At 34.7% G+C, this 4244-nt stretch overlaps 1 protein-coding gene and 1 pseudogene across 2 annotated transcripts in view; one reads left to right on the plus strand and one right to left on the minus strand.

Annotated features, from left to right (window-relative positions):
• The window catches only part of LRP12 (LDL receptor related protein 12), a 142727-nt gene that overhangs the window by 40318 nt on the left and 98165 nt on the right, over nucleotides 1–4244 (plus strand). The gene's annotated exons all lie outside the window — the stretch shown is intronic.
• LOC138155675 (large ribosomal subunit protein eL6-like) lies at nucleotides 677–1571 on the minus strand (annotated as a pseudogene).

The raw sequence follows: 4244 nt of genomic DNA on the forward strand, positions 1-4244 counted from the left end.
GGACAGTTTGGAAGTCTGTCTACTTGATCTGTTTCTCTGTCTTGATAATTCTGTCTGTATACTCTGAAGTACAGGATGCTGACCTTTTCCCCCTGAACTAGGTAAAGGATACATATCTGATTGATTTAAGTAAACTTGTTAACCCCTTTTGAATTGCTTTCCTTTATCAAAGCAGATCTGAGAACCTGTATTGGCAGCCACCCTGAGGACGCTTGGGGTGCTTGCTGCTACACATCACTAGCTCTAAATCCTATAATAATTTAATTTGGTAAATCTCATTTTGTATAATCAGAAGCCTCAAATTTATGACATACATTAGCCTAAATTTTTTTCATTAGGTAATAGTAATACCTTTTGCTCTTATGTGGTGCTATAATTTGATATGCCTAGATATACATGACCACAAAAAGATAAGGTTCTGGAAGAGACAGATGTTAAGCAGTTCACCAAACATGGCATAAATTCCTCTTGTCCATAGTGAGCCATCTGGGTAGCTAATAGTAAGAAAGATTGCAAGGTTGAAGAAATGTTGACTAGTTAACTAATACTACAACTTCTGCCATTTAGATTTTTCCTATAATAATGCCATTTTAATACTTATACCAAAAGTTATTAATTTATTCTTTTTTTTTTGCTATTGCAAATATTTAATAAATGTTCTCTGCAAGCAAGGCATTTAAAACACCAGTTTGTGAGGATAAAACTCCATTGGAGAGAGAGAAGACAGAACGCAGGTAGCCACGGAGCTGAGGAATTTTCTTGATTTGGGGTAGGATCTGAGAGTCTACTGTTTTCTGATCAGCCTTGCACTGCTCTGTAATCTCGTATTTCTCATTTTCTGTGTCAAAAATCTCTCCTTCTTGGTGTCTAGGTTTACGGAGCCTCGTCTTCTTGAAGTAAGCATCAGTAAGATGATTTGGAATTTTCACTCCTGAAAGGTTAACCCGGGTAGAAGTGGCAATAACAAATTTCTGATGGGTCCTTCTCAGAGGAACACGGTTGATGGTCAGAGGTCCAGTCACCAGTAGCAAGCCACTAGCCAGCTGCTTCAGGAAAACCACTTGCTTGCCCCTGTGGCGGCCAGTGAGCATGATCAGAACGGTACCTGGCTTGATGCTAGCTCGGAGTCTCCTCACATGCTGGCTAAAAGGGCTTTTTGCCATGACTGAGCAGCTTTCTAGGCACATCCTCAGTAGGGTAATACCTAGGCATTTTGCGAATCTTTACCACTCGAGTTCCTCCATTCTTATCGCCACCAACAGGCTTTGAGATAGTAGCAGGCACTTTTTCTTTCTTCTTCCTTTCAATCCTGGTTTTTGGGGCAGCGTATTTCCGCTTGTACATGGCTCTCCGGGAATACATTGCAGACCTGGAGTATCTGCCAATCCCTCGGGCCAGGACTGGGTTCCGACTGCAATGCTTCCGAGGCTTTTTGACCTTTTCAGCTACATCTTCCTTTTTGTTCTCTTTTTTTTCCTTTTTGACCTTCTTTTCCTTGGGTGGCTTTTTGTCCGCCATCTTGAGAGACGGGAAAGAGCTTAATTTATTCTAATAGTGGAGCTAATTCAGGAATAATCTAATTTTAAAATTGCCAAAGGGAAAATAAGATTCTTTGGAAAGAAAACTTCGCTTTAAAAGTATTCTTTTTTTTTTTTTGGACTTTGTTTACCTGCTTAGCAATGTGGACAAATTCAGCTTTCAGACTATTTTAACCTACTGTCTGGTTTTCATATAATAAAATGGCATTAAGCAGAGATCTTGTAGGGAGAAGAAAACAGCTAGTAACTGGTATTACATTTCTCTTACTGCTTTTCTATTCCATGTTCTTTAAATTACATATTACTTGAGCCCAAGAAACAGAGATTTTTTTACTGTCATACTGATTTTTTTTTCCTGATACAAAATTAGGTCAGAATACTGTGATATAGAAATGTTTTATTTTTCTTCAGTACTAAACTGAAAACTTTAAAAATCTGTCTATTTCTCTTTACTAGCAACTTTAGAAATTAGCAAACTAGAAGCATAATACTAATATTTTACAACTCCAATAGAAAAACTAAAAAATAGTCATGAAAACTTAGAGAGAAGAGTCTTAAACAGAAGGGTATGATCTGTATATAGCAAAGATATAAAAACTACCATTTTTTTTAATGTACGGATCATACATTAAGTAGCACAATTTCATCTGTCTCCTGTTAAATTATATATATTTTTATTGTATTTAGTATTTTAGATTACTGAATGTTGATATATAAAAAGTAAGATAGAAATAATACCAAATAGAGGAGATAGAAAATCCTCCATAAAGGAGAAAAATACTTTTTTCTGAATGGATAATTGTTACATAAAAACAGAACTCATACTACTAATGTGATAATGTGGTACATTAACAAAATGTAGTATATTAACAGAAAAGAGGATGTGCAAAGAGGCTAATTTAAATTTGATATAGGGGAAAATGTTTTAAAAGTTAGAGTTATCCAGAAGGTATAATGGGCTACTTTAGGAGTTAATGGGTTCCCCCTCTTTGGAGGTCTTTAAGCAAAGGCTAAATGACCGAATGTTGGATCTGTTATAGTGCAGATTTTTTTGGAGATGTGAATAAGGCTGTCTTTTGTAGTCCCTTTCAGCCATGAAATTCTGTGAGTCAGTGATGCTGTGCTGAAATCCTATGATTCTCAGATTTTGTCAGGTTCTGTTAGATTGCAGTGTCATATTCATTTTTGATGTCTCTGTTTTGCAGTGATTAAAAGAGAAAGAAAAACTATCTTCACTTGTTGCACATCTTCATGGATATTAAATAAGGAAAAAAAGGACTTAAATAGAAGCAGGCAAGATTTTAGTGAAATACAAGTTTTTAACTACAGTAATTAAACACTAAAAAAGACAGCCAACGGGCATTGTTAATATTTTTAAGTGTCTTCCGCAGTTTAAGTTTAGCCCTGGTTGCACTGTGTAATGGTAATTAAACCATCTTATGAAATCCTTCTGATTCTCTCAAAGTTATGTTCTACCAGCCATCTATGCTAAGGATACACTTTGTCACACCTTTTTTTTTCTTTGTTTTGACAGCTTGCCCTGTATTATTAGTATTTTCCTTTTGTAATATTTCCAGACTCTAAGAACCATTAGCTTCCACTTTTTCTTTCTCTTCTCTTAAACTGTTCTACTCATCCTATACTTAGTATTTTTAATTCTTCAAAATCAGACACATGCGCCTTAGAAATTCTCAAGTTATACTTCCATAAATACTATTCATGAATATATTTTAATATAGTTTTCAGGTGGTAAGGAGACTTAGCATAGTTTTAAAGCATTAACTGTTGTACCATAGGTGATCTGAAGCCACATATTAGCACTTGAATCTTCATGAGTCCATTGGTTACATCCTGAATAAATAAAATAATTCACAAGCAGTCATTCATATTCCATTGAAAATCCCAGTTGTTACTCCTTCTGAAAGCAGGCAGAGAACTACCTTAAGTCTTATCATTGTATATGTAAATATGACTGTTCCCTGTTCTGTTTTCAAGTACTGAAATCTTGCCTCTCCTCTTAAGACACTCAAATTTTATTTTTCCATGATGCCTTCTGGGCTTCAGTTTTATCATCTATAAAATAAGGTTGTTGGGCTAGATTACCTGAGCTTTCTTCTAACTCTTAAATTTTTGATTCTGTGATTCTTCTCTTATTATACCAGCTAAATAAATTTAGCCTCCTTAATGTAACATCATCTTAATTCCTATAGTACTTTTGTATTTGTTAGCCATATGCTATTTATCACAGGCAACTAGATGATATAAGAGATAGGAAGTTGCATTTGGAGCCTGGAAGACCTGAGTTCCAATTCTGATTGAGACTTAATGGCTGAGTCACTGAACCTGTCTCATCCCATTTCTTCTTCTGTAAAATGAGTATAATAATAGTAACCAGGGTTATTATAAGAAATTACTGAGACAACAAGTAAAGTTCTTTGCAAACCTTAAAGAACTGTATCAATGCTAGCTATTGCTATTGTTGTACTGTTAGAATTGTAGTATTTGTGTAATTTTTTAGCTCTTCTGCTAGGCAAACATTAAGTTTATAATTTTCTGAGTTTAATTTCTAGTATAATACTTTTTGGTCTAGTTATTTTAGGTACTTTGTGGATTAAAAAGAATTTTTAGCTAGCTTGGGAACCTAACTACAAGTATTATTTCTATGGGAAAATTTATTTTGTGTGACAATTTAAGAAGTCAAATGAG

The sequence above is a fragment of the Petaurus breviceps genome, unplaced genomic scaffold (assembly GCF_028583685.1).
Source record: "Petaurus breviceps papuanus isolate PSGF00001 unplaced genomic scaffold, PetGlider_PUasm1.0 98, whole genome shotgun sequence".
NCBI lineage: Eukaryota > Metazoa > Chordata > Mammalia > Diprotodontia > Petauridae > Petaurus > Petaurus breviceps.